The following is a 17,683-nucleotide window of genomic DNA, read 5'->3' on the forward strand; positions in this document are numbered from 1 at the left end:
AGTCGATTGGCCAAAATTTTGTTGAGAAGTTTCGCATCAATGTTCATCAAAGAAATGGGTCTATAGTTCTCTTTCTTTGATGAGTCCCTACCTGGTTTTGGGATGAGGGTTATGATGGCTTCATAGAATGTGTTCGGTAGTGAGCTTTCTCTTTCAATTTCATTGAAGAGTTGGAGGAGAATTGGTGTGAGCTCTGCTTTGAAGGCCTTGTAAAATTCCGCTGTAAAACCATCTGGTCCTGGACTTTTCTTAGCTGGGAGGTCTCTTATTGCTGTTTCTATTTCAATGCTTGATATGGGCCTGTTAAGATAGTTTACCTCATCTTGGTTTAGTTTTGGCATGTCTATATTTGCTAGGAAGAGGTCCATTTCTGTCAAGTTCTCAAACTTATTAGCATAAAGTTTTGAGAAGTATTCCCTTATAATGTTCTGAATCTTGCTTGTTTCCGTGGTGATGTTTCCATTCTCATCTCTGAGTTTATTAATTTGGGTGTGTTCTCTTCTTTTTCTGATAAGATTTGCTAAGGGTCTGTCAATTTTGTTAAGTTTTTCGAAGAACCAACTCTTTGTTTTGTTGATTCTTTCTATAGTTTTTTTGGATTCTAATTCATTTAAATCTGATTTAATTTTGATTATTTCTTTCCGTCTACTGGATTGGGGTTTATCTTGCTGCTCTTTTTCAAGGAGGTTTAGATGTGTCATTAAATTGTTAGTTTCAGATCTCTCCAATTTGTTGATGGAGGAGCTCAGAGCTATAAACTTGCCTCTGAGTACTGCCTTTGCTGTGTCCCAGAGGAGCTGGTATTTTGTGTGTTCATTTTTGTTGAATAGCATGAACATTTGAATTTCCTTTCTAATCTCTTCCATGACCCACTCATGATTCAGCAGTGTGTTGTTCAGCCTCCATGTGATACCGGACTTTCTTTGGTGGCTTTTGGTGTTGAGTTCTAACTTTATTCCCTTGTGGTCAGAGAGAATGCAAGGTATAACTTCAATGTTTCTGAATTTAGACAAGTTTGCTTTGTGGCCTAAAATGTGGTCTATTTTAGAAAACGTTCCATGTGCTGCTGAGAAAAACGTGTATTCTGATGCTGCTGGGTGAAATGTTCGGTAAATGTCTGTTAAGTCTAGTTGATCTATGCAGCTGTTTAGATCTGCGGTTTCTCTGTTGAGTTTTTGCCGAGTTGATCTATCTAGTGGGGAGAGTGGTGTGTTAAAATCCCCAACGATTAATGTCTTTGGATCTATATGGGATTTGAGGGAAAGTAGTGTTTCTTTGATAAATTTGGGTGCTCCATTGTTTGGCGAATAGATATTTAGAATTGTAATATCCTCCTGAAGGAGAGATCCTTTAATTAGTATGTAGCGACCTTCTTTATCTCTTTTCATGAATTTTAATTTGAAGTCTATTTTATCTGATATTAGGATTGCAACTCCCGCCTGTTTATGCGGTCCGTTTGCTTGGTAGATTTTGTTCCAGCCTTTAACATTGAAAATGTGTTTGTTTTTATGGGCAAGATGTGACTCCTGCAGGCAGCAGATAGAAGGGTCTTGTTTTTTAATCCAACTAGACAGTCTATGTCGCTTAATTGGAGAGTTCAGTCCGTTAACATTAAGAGATAGGACTGAGAGGTATTTGGGAGTTCCTGCCATGTTATCTACCTTCTTGGGGGCTGCGAAAACTGGGTTCTTCCTATGGTTCTTGGATTCTCAGTTTGGGTGCAGTTTCTTGGCCTTTATTGCTGTCTTGTTGGTTTTCTATGTGTAGGACATCTTTAAGAATCTTTTGTAGGGCTGGTTTGGTGGAGATGTATTGTTTCAATTTTTCTTTGCTATGGAAGGTTTTTATTTGGCCTTCAGTTATGAAGGAGAGTTTAGCTGGGTACAGTATTCTTGGTTGATAGTTGTTTGTTTTTAGGGCATGGCATACATCATTCCAGGCTCTTCTTGCTTTGATTGTCTCTGCTGAGAAATCTGAGGTGATTCTAATTGGTTTCCCTTTATAAGTGATTACCCTTTTCTCCCTGACAGCTTTAAGGATCTTTTCCTTGTTCTGAGTTGATCCTGTGTGGATTATAATGTGACGGTGGGATGTCCTATTCTGGTCTGGTCTATTTGGGGTTCTAAAGGCTTCTTGTATCTGGACAGGCCTATCTTTTTGCATGTTTGGGAAGTTCTCTGCTAGGATCCTGTTAAACAGATTTCCTAGACCATTAACTTCTGTTTCTAGGTGTTCCTCTACACCCATTATCCTTAGATTAGGCCTTCTGGTGGTGTCTTCCAGGTGTTGGATAGATCTATCATATTTCTTGGACTTGTCTTGGATGGTTGTATGTTCTTTCTCTATAATATCTAGGCTGTCTTCAATCCCTGAGATTCGATCTTCTGCATGGTCTAACCTGCTGTCAAGACTCTCTACTTTGTTTTTTATCTCTTTTCCTTCTAGTTGGTCAGCTTTGATGGCTTCAAGTTCTTTGTTGAAGCTCTGTTTTAGGTCTTGTATGAATTTCTTTACTTCCTTAATTTGGTGTTCAGTGTTTGTCCTCAAATCACTTAGTTGATTGGTTATGTTTCTTTGGGCTCCCATTGCTTCTGTTGGGTTCCATTCAGCATTCCCTTTGTGGTCTCCCTGACTTCCTTCAGCTCTTTGTTAATGGATTCCATGAATGCCTTTAGTGATCTTTGTGTGTTCTCTACCTGGTCTCTCAATTCCTGTATTACTCTTTGATTAGCTTCCTCCCGTTCGTGGGATTCCTGCAGATCTCTTTGAGTGTTCTCAGCCTGCTCACGCCATTCCTCCCTTTCTCTTTGAGTATTCTCAAGTTGTTCACGCAAATCCTGTATCAGTTTTTGAGTAGCTTCCTCACGCTTATGATATTCCTGTATAAACTTCTGGGATGCCTCCTCTCTCTCCCTATCACGCTCATACAGAGTCCTTTGTACGTTGTCAAACTTTTCATTTATCATGTTTGCCACCAGTGTTTGTAGAGCTGTTTGGGAACTCTCCTCTGGATTATTCATTATCTGTTCTAACCCCTGATTATCAGGATTGGGAATTGAGATACCCGAATTTGCCATTTTTCTTGTGTTTTTCCGGCTTACTCTGCCCATTTGAGATGAAGATAGCACCAGTTTTGTGCTAGAACACTATCTTAAGGCAACCATCAACCAAAGTTTGCATTTGTACAGTCAATAGTCTACAGATACAATCTAGTTCAACAGATACATCTATTCGACATCAAACAACTATATGTTAAAGAACTTCGAACCGCAGAGAAGAATTTGGAAAGCCAGAAATTATTAGGGTTAGGAAGAGATGTGGGTAAAAAATAGGAATAGATTGGTGTGGGGAGGCACAGGGAGAGTTAACTATGTCCTAATCACAATGCAGAAAATAGGTTGGGTAGGATGTAAGTAGAGAGAGAGAGAAAAAGAAGAAAGGGAAAGGGGAATGAAAAGAGACCAGAAAAAAAAAGAAACGTAAAAATTAATGTTATTTTAGAGATTAAAAGACCATCTATTTATAGAGGAATATGAATATGTTGAGAGAAAGGGAGGGACATAGAGGAGATGAGAAAAACTTTAAAAAAATGCTTAAAATATTGTATAGGTATAAAGTACTGCTATTAGTGAATTTAAGTCTCAGAGGTTTTGAATTGAGTAATAAGTTTGTGGATTAAGTGTGTACACAATGGGGGATAGGGCCTACTGGTTAACTACGGGTTTATCTGAGTATGTGCAGGACAAGAGTTAAGTCACATAAAGATGAACAAAGAGGACAAGATGGAAAGGATAGGAAAGTGAGAAGAAAAGATCAGAAGTTCAGTAGAGCTAGAAAAAAAAACAAAAAGATAATTAAGAATGAAAGAAAAAGAGAAAGAAGACAAGAAAAGAAAAGAAAACACACATTCACGTATTCCTAAAATAAAAATTATAAGAGGAGAAAAAAAAAAAAAGTTAATGGAAAACAATTATTTTTTCAGAAGAGGCAAAAATTAAAGATTAATAAAAGTTTTAGAAAAGCAAAAAAAATTTTTTATATATATATAAGGTAACAAAAAACGAAAAAAAACAAAACAAGAAAAAGAAAAAAAGAAAAGAAGAAGAAGAAAAAAAAAGTTCTTTGATTTTTTTTTTTTTTTTTTTTTGGGAGGGGTGGGAAGAGTCCTGTATCTCCCTTTTGTCTGTAACCAGAGTCTGGTTGGAGTCTCTGGTCAGCTTGAGGTCCTGTGGCTTGATTGGTTTCTTAAGTCAGTTTGTTGGAACAGGCAGGAAAATGCTCTGCTTTACCCAAGATTTTGAGATCCCCCTCCCAGGTTAGTTTACTGGGAGGGTGATCTGCTTTGAGAATCACAAAAGAGGGGGATGCAGTGATGAGGCTAGGTTCTGGGTAGAGTTGAGGCCTTTCAACGAACAGTAGCTTTTCCCTGGGGCTATTTTGTGAAAAAAAACTCACAGCACCCAGCCTGGAGCCATTCTCAGGGTTTCTGTTTTTCAATTGATTGTGGTGGCTGCTAGAGGGAGGGGCAGCCTCTGGCTCTGGCCACCCAGCGAGGAGAGTCACTCCAGTGGCTGGTGCCTGAGCTGGACGACCCCTCCCTGGATGGAACTGAGTCTGTGAGGTCACCTCGCCGCCAAGTTCCTGTGACCTGCCAAATGACTAGCTCTATTCCAAGGCCTGAGCTGGAGCTAGCCGCTCCTCCGAGCTTTGTCGGTATCCAAGATGGAGATCACCGGTGCTGGGGGGGGAGGGGTGGCCTTCCCTCCTCTGCTCCCAGAGGAGTGAGGAAGTGGGGCTTCTACTCACGCGGAGTCTTGGATCTCGGGTCGTCTCTGGTCTGCAAAGTGCAGGATGAAGTTGTCCGTTCCTTGTCGGTTCTTGCTGGTGTTGAGTAGAATCCGCTTGTCTGCTGCGTCTGGCTCCTTCGTCCCGGACTGCGTCTCAGGTATGCCTCCGTGGCGGTGGTCGCCGCTGCGACCCTGCCGCCGCAGCGGCAGCTGCTCAGATGTGTCTGCTTGGCTTCCCCTCTCTTGACTAACTCTCTGTCCTGTGATGGCACACTTGGTGTGATTCTCTGGCTTGGGACTGTTCACTGGAACTCTGAAACTGTTTTCTATGCAAGAGCTTGTTCAGATTCCAGCTTCTCCTCCGCCATCTTCCCGGAACTCGGATCGAGTATATTTCTTATCAAGCATTGTAGCCTCCTCCTTTGTTTCCCCTTACCATCCCTTCCCATTCATATTTTATTTTTAAATCTAAATTTTTTCCTTAGTTAAAACCACAGATGTGAATTTGTAATGTTAAAATAGCACCTAAAATTTATATGAAATTGTCGAAATTATTTTCACTTCACACTATATGCAATATAGAATGTAATAACAATAGTGTGTGTGATAGTATGTAATAATTGACTTTGGTGAAAATCCATTACAGTGGATTTTTGTGAAATACAGAGTAATGGTAAGAATTATATTTGATTCTATTAAAAAATTCACAGTTACATCTAAAAGTAGCTCATAGTTATAAACTAATATTGAAAAAATAAGATTGTTTATTGGAAAAAGCCAGAAGTTTCAATAAGCTTGCTTTTTAAAAAATGGACTTGGATTTGAGCTTTGGTGACTGTAATCCTAGCTACTCAGGATTCTGAGATCTGAGGATCGTGGTTCAAAGCCAGCCTGAGCAGAAAAGTCTGTGAGATTCTTATCTCCAATAAACAACCTAAAAACAAGAAATGGCACTGTGGCCCAAGTGGTACAGTGGTAGCATTGAGCTGAAGAACTGATGGACAATTCCCAGGCCCAGAATTCAAGCCCCATGACCGACAAAAATATTGACATGGATTTTCACTTTATTATTTTATGATTTTTTATGAGTGGTTGTTCAGTGAAAAATGTCATTGGTGTTTATATATTGTGTTGGCATAAAATGAGCCTGCTATTATCTTAATTTAGCCAAAAAAAACCTCTGATCCTATGACAGCATAAATTTTATGGGAAATGGTTAAGACAAGGATGACTTTCTGAAAAAAATATATATACCCCCCCTAAAAAAACAAGAACAAAAGAAAACATGTGCCAGGACTAATAGTCTGTCAGTTTGTTTTAACTTTTAATCAAAAATTAAACTAATACTTGATAATATTTTATTAACGCATTTAAATTTTCTTCATCTTTCTCATTTAAGATTCACTTTAAAAAGAAATTCAAAAGGTGACAGTGTTTTTTCCTTACTTTTCCAGACATGATTATTTCATCATTATACTGTATAGCCCAATATACCCAGAAAGTATTTGTTAAGGAAAAAAATAATTCCAATTCTTTGGTTTGCTTCAGTCTGTATTTAAAGCGGCATACCACATCTTATCCACCATATTGTCAGTCTTCTCATTTGATACATTTCAATAAGTATCTATCAGCCAGCAAAGTTTTACAAACAACGTGCTTTCATTCATTGTGCTTTCCAAAATATATCTCATAAATGTCAACAACGACGCACAACCTGAAATATCTGTGGATTTTTCTACTTAGGGTGTAATCACATTCCACTACTTAGAACCTGCTGTTCATAGGCATTAATTGCTCTGTCACTTCCATGCTTTAGAACAGCAGCATTTGTTAGTGGCATACATTTTTATTTGTTTACCACATCCCGTTTATTTTCAGCAAGAACTGTCTTCATGGAAGTTGGTAATAGATGAGGTTTTCAATCATGTGGTTTAATAGGCCTCTGTGGATATAGAATACCCATTTATGTGACTAAATATTTAAATTAATACCATAATTATTTCCTTTAATTTTCTGGATAATGTTCTAAAATCTAGGTATTTTTAAAAGAAATATTGTACATTGTTTCCTTGATGACAACATAATTATAAGACTTTAAATGCTCATATACCATGGCCATCTTAAATGAGGTGGATGTACTAGGGTTTGCATGAAAAACTTTTGGGACAGCATTGATGTTTGAATCTTGGATGGGATTTGATTGGGATTGTGGCAGGCTTTCATGGTTTGAGAAGAAAAACAAAAGGCCATACTAATACTTTTATCCTCTACATTGTTGTATTCGTTTATTCATACACACATACAAACACACAGATAAACACATATATTGTATGAAGACTGCATAGTCTACTGAGATATTTAGTCTACTGAGATCTGATTAATATTTATAGAAATATCTAGTTGCTTCCACCCCTGGACAAGTCATTATCAATGGTGAAGATATGGCCAATTGCTTTTAGAATGCCCCAGAAAGACCTACGTGTTAAAGAAAAATGACTTTCTATTTCCTCCCAGACTGTGGAGAATACCTGAATAGTTCTTCTGGAGATTAAATTCTTTAGAGTGAAACACATGAGAACTAGATTCTCATCTACTTTCTTCTTTTATCTTCTAATCATTCTAGGTTAAAACATTTCTCTTTGACATACTCCCCACCTTGACATTGTCTTGTCACAGGCCCCAAAATCAATAAAACCAACTGAACATACACTGAAACCTTCAAAGTTCTAAATCTGAGTAAGCCTTCCTGCTTAATAAATGAACAATAACACTTATTGTGGTAGGTTATAAAGCTAACACAGAAGTTTAGTCTTTCTAACACTGAAGAGTACATTAGAGTATGTTTCATTATAAAATATCTAACTCTATGTTGTATTTTGTGTTTTTGTTTCTGTTGATCCCAGGGCTTAAACTCAGGGCCTGGATGGTGCTTTTATGTGAAGGCCAGTGCTCTACATACCATTTGACCTAGAAATCCATTTCCCTTGGTGGTTAATTGGAATTAAGTATGGAATGATCGTTCCTACTCCAAGCTGTCTTCACACTGTAATCTTCAGATCTCAATCTCTTACCTAGCTAAGATTACATCCTTGAACAACCCTTACCTAACAATGTTTCATATTTTGTAGAATTCCAATTCTCATTGTATATTTTGTAGAATTCTAATTCTCAGCATTGTATAGATGCTCCTACTACAACATAAAAATTAAGACATACTAAAGATATTTGCAAATTATATAATAGAGGTCTGCTCATTTTGTGACAGTATCTGTGCTCATTCTCATCATTCCTTTATTTACTACACCATCAGCCTTCTAAAATCAGCTTCATTTCCTGGAGAAGATTACCAATCAGTCCAGCCAATATCCACCCAGAGGGTTTTAAAGCAAGCTTTAAGGAAGGAAGATAACATGAAGTGGAGACTACAGAATTTCTATGGAGAACTAGAAGGTTATCAAATTATATCTAACATCTTTCACATTTCTACCTTCCTTCTCATAATTAGGAAAGCATTGACTAACACTATAAATGTATTGCATTTAGAACTTAAGGATCAATTTTTTTCCAACCTGAAGCCTTCTTTTCCATGATTTTTGAAATAAACTTTTGGGAGATTTTTTTTATTGTGATGTGATTCCATCCAAAACAAAGCCATGTATATCAAGAAAGCCAATGTTTTCAGCTCAAGAGTACTAAACTTAAGAGGGAGAAAATTAAGAGGGAGAAAATTAAGGTTAACTATATATGTTAAGCACAAATATAGGCAATATCAAGACATTTTGAAATTGTATAGCTTAGTGGATAAAGTGGCTCAAACCTGTAATGTTATCTACTTGGGCATCAACAATTAGAGAATTCCAGTTCCAGGGAAGCCTAGACAAAAAAAGAAGTTTCAGAAACTAACCATTTGCTGGGTGCAATGTTTTATGCTTGTTTTAGTAGGACTGCAGTCCAATCAGGCCCAGGCATAGTGATACTACCTCAAAATAAGCAATCCATCTACAATCTGCAGGTATGGCAGTAATGGAGATGCTATTTCACAAGTATAGTGTTTTGGGTTCAATACTCCAATACCACTAGGAATTTAAGTGTGTGCCACCAGACAGGGGAATAGAATTTCAACATGTGTATCTGGAAGGAGTTACATCATCCAATACTCTTTGAAACTTTTTCTTTAATTCAGTGTGATATATCATTTGGATATTATTTCATAGAAGATAATAACTTAAGGACAAGCTTATAACATGTGAATTATGTGAATGAATAATTATACTGATGGCAAAGTGAAGTAAGATTGTTTAGTGGCTCTTGAATCACATCACAGGTAACCATGTAAACATGGTACAGCCTTTTGAAGGCCCTTATGAAGTATTTGAACAATCTCTGATGAGTTCATTGCTTTCAGAAATATTCGTTTGAGCCAACAAATACAGATCTCCTTTGATTTTAATTACGGTCTGCTAGCAGACTCTCACAGACGAAAAAATCAGAGGATGCTAATTTCTCTGATAAAATACAAAATAAAAATTTTATAATTAATATAACATGAAGACTGTAATATTAAATGAATATCAATAATAATAAATTAATAAATATTAATAGCACTCTTATTACTAGTACTCATATTCTATAATATATTGACATCCTTTGGTTACCTCAAATTTTTGAATATTTATAACTAAATGTAAATTGTTTGCAAATAGTTATTTGATGATGTTAAAAATGAGAAAAAGATTTGTATACATATTTACTATAGATGCAAACAGATTCACCTGGTTATTTCTGATCCTTCTTTTGTTGGTTTCATTCATGCATGCGGAACAGGCAGAGAAAGGAAAATTGCAAACTTGCATTTACTAGGGTTAATTACATGAAGTTTATTTTGGGCTAAATACCAGATTTTATAGATTAAATTGTTTTTGTCCCTTCCTTCCTCCCTTCCTTCCTTTGTTCCTTCATTCCTTCCTTTTTTCCTTCCTTCCTTCTTTCTTCTTTCCTTCCTCATTCCCTCCATATGTACCTATCTCTCTTTCTCTCTTTTCTTTCTTTCTCTTGTTTCTTTCTCTTTGTCTTTCTTTCATTTTCTTCTATTCTTCCTTTCTTTTTTTACTCAGAATATTTCTTTTTTGGGGGGGGAGGTCCGGTCGTGGGGCCTGAACTCTGGGCCTGGGCACTGTCCCTCAGCTCTTCAGCTCAAGGCTAACGCTCTACCACTTGAGCCACAGCGCCACTTCCGGCTTTTTTTTTTCTTATGTGGTGCTGAGGAATTGAACCCAGGGCCTCAGGCATGCAAGGCAAGCACTCTACCACTGAGCCACCTTCCCAGCCGCCCCTCAGAATATTTCTTATGGCTACAGAAAAAATACCAACTCTTGTACAACAAGATGTTATGAGTAATTATAAATATACTTGATTAATTTTAATTTTAATAACCTATGTTTAATCTAAGAAAAATTTTACTAAAAGCAACTCACCAAAGTTGCAGGATATGTAAAAAATACTACTGTTCATGATATTGTTTATTTCTTGAAACTAAAATAAGAATTTAAACATTAATATTTTGTGTGTGAGTGTGTGTGTGTTGTTCTTGTGATTTGAACTCAAGACCTATCCCTGGGCTGGGAAGGTGGCTCAGTGCTAGAATGCATGCCTTCCACACATGAGGCCCTGGGTACGATTCCTCAGCACCACATAAGGAGAAAAATTCGGAAGTGGCTCACGTGGTAGAGTGCTAGCCTTGAGATGAAAAGCTGAGGGACAGCACCCAGGACCAGATTTCAGGCCCCACAACCGACAAAAAAACCCAAGACCTATCCCTTAGTTGTTTTTTTCCCCCCTCAAGGATATTGCTCTAATATTTGAGTCACAACTCCACTTCTGGCTTTGTGTGTGTGTTGTGATGAGTGTTTATGATTAATTGAGATGCGTCTCACAAACTTTCTTCCCAAGGTTGGCTTTTAAAAAATTATTTTTAATTAAATAATTATTTTTATTGTGAAAATACCGTACAGAGAGGTTACAATTACATGGGCAAGGTAATGAGTACGTTCCTTATCAAGCATTGTTGCCTTCTCCTTTGTTTCCTCTTCCAACCCATCCCGTTTCACACCGCCCCCCATCCCCCGGGGCTAAAGTTTGTTTTTTGACATAACGACTTTTACATCTCATTGTTGCAATGGGTCGACCTGTATCCCTATTTAAACGGTTTATTTTTGCTCTTCCCCTCCTCATCATCAAATACAGTGAAAGCAGGGGATATACCGTGGGGGTGGGACATGTCTGAAACAAGCAGAAAAGGTCAGATATGTTGATGTTAGGTGAAATGAACCTCAAGATAAGTATTCAAATGTTTTTTTTTTTCTTTCTTGTGATTGTTTCTAACATATTTATAAGATATTTTCTTTGTTGCCAAGTCTGACTTTGAACCCCAGCTTCCTGAGTAGTGAGGATTACAAGCTTGAGATACTCATATTCAGCACACATATAATATATTTAACAATAAAATAAATTTCTTATTCTTTGAATTCTAGAGGCTCAATTTAAGAAATTAAAATTTAGATATTTATTTAGTTATTAAACCTGAACCTGCAGTGTGAAAAATAGTTTTCATTTTTATGAAAAAATATATACTTGAAGATTTAAATGACAGAATCTTTGCACAAATTGAAGTACTCTAAATTCAAAAGCAACAAAGGGATCGTTAAACAAATTTCTCATGTAAACTAAAAGCAATAGGCTCTGTCAGGGTGAATTAAGCAATTTTTCATTAAGGATTATCTACTGTGGTCACATGATTTTCTCTTCTTTTAAACTTAATCTTTTTGAAATAAAATATAGATCCATACTTTTTTGAATATATAAAAATCTTAGTTACTGTTCATGTGTTTCTGAGATTTGATTACCAAGACATTTCAGCGAAACACTGAATTTCGTGTATTTTATGTTAACAGTGATTTTTAGACATTGAATCAATCTCAATATGAGATAAAGCAAGATATTCCATGACTTATCCGTTTATCCTATAGACTTGAATATAACTTATTTTTGAATGTTAGGAAATTCATATTATACCTACTCTATAAAATAATTAAGAATTTAATGATTGTAATAGTATTTATTTTTCCTTCAACTAGAAAGAACTTCATTAGATGACAAAATCTTGAATGAAAATGTCATAAAATTATGAAAAATTCAAGTCATTATGAGTTAGATGAAGTAGTCACTTTTGTAGGTCATAAAATGAAATATCTTGAAGCTTCCTTATCTGTTAAATGTATTTGCACTCAAAATATCGCTCCAGCAATTTTATAACCAAAACACCTCCATGCCAAATAGCTTCTCTGATTAATTCAAGTAAATATTTAGGAACAGAAGTTATCACAATGTATAGGAATATCTACCCACCACTCTAGAAATTAAATCTGAAATCTTAAAGGATTGAGATTAATAATTAGCTTTCACTATGTTGCCATAAAGAGGTGAACCCTTTCAAGTCACCATAGTTGTAGAGATTTGGTCACCGAGAACTTGTAGTCAAAAAGTATGTTAAGGTCAAGTCCTTTCCTCCTCTTCGTTCTTTTTCTTCTCTGTCTCCTTTTCCTTCTCCTTTTCCTTCTCCCTCTCCCTCTTTCCATCCTTTAGTTTCTCCCTCTCCCACTTCTTTGTCACTTCTTCTTTACTTCCTGGATTCCATGAATACTCATACTCCATCACGTGTTCCTGACATGGGGTGCTGTGCCACCACCAACCCAAAACAATTAAGAAACATAAACTGAAATGTATAAAATCAGAAGCCAAGATTAATCTTTCCCCCTTTTAAGTGAATTTTATAAAGTATTTTGTCATGTTAATAGGAGACTATCACAGCATGCTCTCATTTATTATAAGTGATAAGATTTACTAGAAAAAAAATTTGACTAACATCTCCCTAATGAAATGATTGATTAAATTAATATTATATTAGGAAAAATCTACTTTAAAATATCAGGTATACTTCAATAAGTGGCAAAAAAAATCACATCTACGGTTTGCTATGAAAAAACAGCAGAATTCAATCTGTTCCTCAAGGAAATTGACCTATAATTGGCAGTATTGTCAAGTTCATAAATGATGTTAGAAGACTATAGAAAAAATTTCAACTCAAACTGCATGATATAAAATTTACTTTGTCACCTGTATACTATTTCTAGTTCCCAAAATGACTTGTATTTTATCACATTTTTAATTAACTTTAAGTAGTCTTATGGGAGTTATTGCTGTTTGACAAAGCAGTTTATGAATAGTGTTTAGTGAGGTTTTTGTTTGTTTGTTTGTTTACTTTTTTGTCTTCGGAGGTTTGAACGCTGGGCTGGGAGCTGTCCCTGAACTCCTTTGTATGAATACTAGAACTCTATCACTTGAGACACAGCAGCACTTTCAGATGTTTCTGAGATTTAATTGGTGATAATAATCTCACAGTCTTTCCTGCCTGGGCTGTAATCAAACCTCAATCCTCAGCCTCTTGATTACCTAGAATTATAGGCGTGAGCCACTAGTGCCCGGCTTAATACAAAGGAACTTTTTTTTGGCTAGTCCCGGGGCTTGAACTCAGGGCCTTGTCAATGTTCTTAAGCTTCTTTTCCTCACGCTAGTACTCTGATTTGTGTCATAGTGCCAATTCCAGCTTATTTTGTTTATGTAGTACTGAGGAATCAAACACCGGGCTTCACACATTCAAGGCAAGCAGTTTATCATTAAGACAAATCCCATGGTCAATACAATGCATATTGATCATCATTATCACTCATCCTTCGCAATCCTATCTAATCCCTCAATTTACATAATTTTGTAGAATATTCACTGACTTGCAATGTCATGTATGGTCACTAAGAGAATATATCACAGATCATATTTTATTGATAATCATATTCATCAACGCACTAAAGTTATGCATTATATAATTCTGTGATTTTAAATTGTAAATTTTTACACAGATTCACCGACTACTATTCTAAAATTTTTCCTAAGGATAATGCAAATGCAATCTGTGATCCTTCGATAAAGTACAATGATTCTTAGAATGTTAAAGATTTGGAGTAAGAACATCACTTTCAGTTCTAGAACATTTTATCATCACTATCCTCTCAAAATACTCCAATATTTATTAGTAAACACTTCCTGTCATTATTTCAACCTACCCTCCCTTTAGCAGATATTATTTCATATTCAACCTCTACAGATGTGCCAATTTTAAAAAGCTCATATAATTAGAAAATGCAGTCTATTTTATCTATTTCTCCCATGTAATGTTACTATTTCAAAAGTAAGTCCATCTAAATTTTTCTCATAGATAGAGCATATTGTTTTGTATGCATGTATATAATGGTATTATATCCTCAATGGGCATTTAAATATTTTATTATATGTTATTGTAAAAGGTTTTGCTATGTATATTCTTGTACATGTGTCTCATTGGATATATGTTGAAATATATTTTGTATATAAAATTATGATTGAAAATGCTATATCATAGAGACAACTCTACGTGTAATATCTTAAAGTTTGCCAGTACGTTTAACAAACTGAAAATATCATTTTAAATGCCAAGAACCAATGTATAAGGATTCCAATTTCTACATAATGGTTGTGCAAGGGTATCTTATTGTTTCTATTTCCACTAATCTCTATATGTATGCAATGTCGTGGTATGTTATGATACTTCGATATATTCCTTGGTTGTTGTTATATTACTATAGAGATATGTATTTGGATTTTTGATAAATTATTCAGGATGGTTAAAGTTTTTCATTGGCATTAATATGCTCTTAATATATTTCTGATTCGTCTCTTTAAATAAATGTATATGTAAACACTATGTCTGTATATATACAAATACCTATATATATGTATACATATTTAAGAATATAAAGATGTGTACATACATGTATATAAACATATTTGTATATTATTATTTTCATTTGTCTGTAAGTTATCATTTTACTTTATTTATCAAACATGTCCTTTATTGATTTTATTTTATTGTTACAATGTTGCACAGAGAAGACGGGCACCGGTGGCTCATGCCTGTAATCCTAACTACTCAGGAGGCTGAGAACTAAGGATGGTGGTTCAAAGCCAGCCTGTGCAGTAAATGTCCATGAGACTCTTATCTCCAATAAACCACCAGAAATTGAGAAGTGGCACTATGGCTTAAGTGGTAGTGATTTAGCCTTGAGCTGAAGAGCTGAGGGAGACTTTAGGCCCACGACTACCACCAACAACAACAATAAAAAGTATACTGACTCAAAAAGCAATAGTATTAAGCAGTCTTAAAGATGGGCTCAAGTCTAACATTTTAGTATTATCTTAGATAACAGCAGCCTTCTAGTTCAATGAGCCATGAGCCTTCAAACTGTTGACTGAATTTCTTAGTTTATTTAGACAATCACTATAAGTATGTATTTTCTCAACTCTCTTTCTTTCATTTCACCACAGAATCTGAATTTTTCCTTTATGTCATACTTGAATACCAAAGTCTTTGGAAGATATTTATTAATTGGTGTATATTAATTGTGCAAAAAATCTTATTGAAATATTTTACACTCTCACATATTAATGAAGGCGTTGATTAACCCGTTTCTGTCTTTCTCCATTCTCATTGCCCTTTATTTTTCAACTGTTTTTTGTGAATTTCTTTGTGCTATCTTCACACATCGTCAAAATGTATTAAATTGAAAATTATAAAATGCTGAATATAAAAGCAAAAATTTAAATAAATTGAGACTTATCTTTTTTGTGGGTCGGAGGATACAATTCAGCAAAGATATAAATTGTCTCCTCCCCTTTTTTTTGTTCATTCATGAGGTTTGAAATCTAGTCCTGGGCACTGTCCCTCTGTTCTTCAGTTCAAAGTGAATAATCTACTCATTGAGCAACTGTGCCACTTCTGGTTTTCTGGTGATTATTTATACATGAGAGTCTTATGGACATTCACGTTCCAGCTGGCTCTGAACTGAAATCCTCAGATCTCAGCCTCCTAGACAGCTAGAATTACAAGTATGAGCCAACAGCGCTCAGCTTCACAGTTTTATTTAAGTTTATGACAATTTCTAAAAACACCTGACCAGCACTCTGAGTCATTGAAAAAGAATAATAAACTGGAATATATTGCTCTTTGTAATATTAAAGCTGTTAGTGTAAATTTGTTATATTTGTAGAGGAAATAATACACAGCTTAATAGGTCTGTAGGGCACCAGATTAGATCCACATAAATATTATTAAGGAATATTTAATAAGGGGTAAAACCAAACATTTGTGGAATGACATTCTCTTTAATAAGGGGGATAGATTAGACAGTATTTGGGAGAATTAAAAAGTGAACATTTAGTTAAACATATCAATTTATTCAAGCAGGATTTATTTATTTATTAACTTCAAACAGGATTAAAACGTGGTATATAAAACAAAAAGAGTTTTTTAAATGTAAAGCAAAGGAAGATTTCTTGGCAATTTTGGAGATGAAATATTCTAAAATTTGGCATTAAAATTGTAAGAAAGGAAAATGATATAGTTCAACTCAATAAAAGTGTAAAACAATTTAGTCTGTGAAAGCTCATATACAAATAGTGAATAGAAGTTGGGAGCAGGTGGTTGATGTATCTCATCCTAGCTACTTGGGAGGCTGTGATTTGAGTATTGCAGTTTGAAGCCAGCCCACAAAATAAAGTTCCTGAGAATCTTATCTCTGATTGATCAGCAAAAAATGTCAGAAGTGAGGCATGACTGAAATGGTAAATTATTAACAAATTGTAACAAATCTCAGGGACGCTGAGTTCAAGCCCCAAGACGATACATACATGTACAAAAGTAATAATAGTAATACTATGATGATGATGATGATGATGATGATGATGATGATGATGATGATGATGATGATGACGAAGGGTACCCATAGTCAAGGATAAAATATTTGCAACTCCTATACCTGAAGAATGCCTCAAATTTAGACTCTACATATAACTCTTAAAAACCTAATGTTAAAAAGAACATAAATTAGAAACAAGCAAAATACATCTTGTGAAACATATGCACAAGAAAATCATCATCAGTCCTCAAGTAAATGCATATTGAAACTAAAATGACATCATAAAACATGTACGAGAATTACTTCACATAATACAATAATGACCATTATAAATGGTATCAAGAAACACAGAAACTGGATGTTCACAGGAATGTCAAATGGGAAAGCCACTTCTGAAAATATTTTGACAGGTCCCTAGAATAGAAATATGCAACCACCCACAGAATAGTACAGGAATTGAGCTCTTTAGGCTTTGTCTCATAGAAATAAAATGTAACATTCACCCAAAGGCCAAAACACAGAGGATTATAGAAGCATTATTTCCTCTAGTCTAAGAAATGGAAATCAATTCAGGCTTTCTTCAGGTGAATGGGAAACGAATTGTGCTACATTCTCTAATAACAGAACCAAAAGGCAATTAGAGTGAACATAATACCATATTAAGACATACAATAACTGGGAATAATCTACCATAGATTTGAAGGCAATCTTAAAAACTTAATTATTGCATGATGTAGAAGTTAGAGAAAAAATGTGTTGGTTGGCAGGATGAAACAGGTTTGGGATGGGAAAAAGAGAAGTAGTGGGTTTAAGTATAAAAGGGAAACATGATACAGACTTATTTTTGGTAAAGTAATATACCTGTAAATATTATATATTCATATAGAGTTGATAAAATTATATTGGAATTAATAAGTGCACAAAGTAATTAAAGTAACTAAAGTTTGCATAAGGTACTTGTTAAATATTGTCCTACTTCTGATGAATAGTAGTAATATTTAAATAAGTTGGAAAAAGTTTTCAAGTGGTTTATCTGTGTTCTTACATCTTAAA

This window comes from Dipodomys spectabilis, unplaced genomic scaffold (genome assembly GCF_019054845.1).
Source record: "Dipodomys spectabilis isolate Male_0828 unplaced genomic scaffold, ASM1905484v1 ptg000185l, whole genome shotgun sequence".
Taxonomy (NCBI): domain Eukaryota; kingdom Metazoa; phylum Chordata; class Mammalia; order Rodentia; family Heteromyidae; genus Dipodomys; species Dipodomys spectabilis.